Source organism: Octopus sinensis, linkage group LG6 (genome assembly GCF_006345805.1).
Source record: "Octopus sinensis linkage group LG6, ASM634580v1, whole genome shotgun sequence".
NCBI classification, from domain to species: domain Eukaryota; kingdom Metazoa; phylum Mollusca; class Cephalopoda; order Octopoda; family Octopodidae; genus Octopus; species Octopus sinensis.
In genome coordinates, this window is record NC_043002.1 from 70,473,108 (window position 1) to 70,473,968 (window position 861).

The window sequence follows — 861 nt, forward strand, 5'->3', positions numbered from 1 at the left end:
TGTATTCTTATCGGCTCACTTCACAATAAAAAGAAAAAAAAAGAAAGGAAAAACAAAAACTTCAGATTTAAATCCCTTCATGTTCAAATTCGTTTTCTCAATATGTACACACACACACATACACACACACAAACACACAGACTCACACACAAACACAAATGTATATATATATATATATATACATATATATATATATGTACACATATGTAACCCCACGTGGATTTTCGGCGACTTTTCTGTTCTTCTCTTTGGACGAAGAGCTTTGCTCGAAACGTTAACAGTTCTCTTCTTTCACCAAGCGTCAAATTAAAACATTTCTGTGCGCGTCCTCACTTTCGTTTTGTATGTTGTTTAATTGTTTGTTATTTAAATTGACTATATATATATATATATATATATATATATATTATATATATATATATATATATATATATATATATATATATATATATATATAAAAGATGAGCTACAGCCAATATTCTGCTCAATACCACAGATTTGCTTGTCAGTTGTTTGACCTTAACCAATTGAGCATGTCCCTTAGTGGCTGACGATATGTGCATATCTGATCACAAGCGGAAGTAAGAAGTGGGTAGCATGGTAGCCATGTGTTGAGGGGAATTATTTGGGGTTCGGATAATTCATATTCGGAAACATGGGTATTTTGTTCAACATCCTTAACCTTTATTCAGGGACCTTATGAGCGGGTGAATTATTATTATTATTATTGTTGTTATTGTTGTTATTATTATTATTATTATTATTATTATTATTATTATTATATTATTATTATTATTATTATTATTATTATTATCATTATTATTATTATTATTATTATTATTATTATTATTATTATTATTA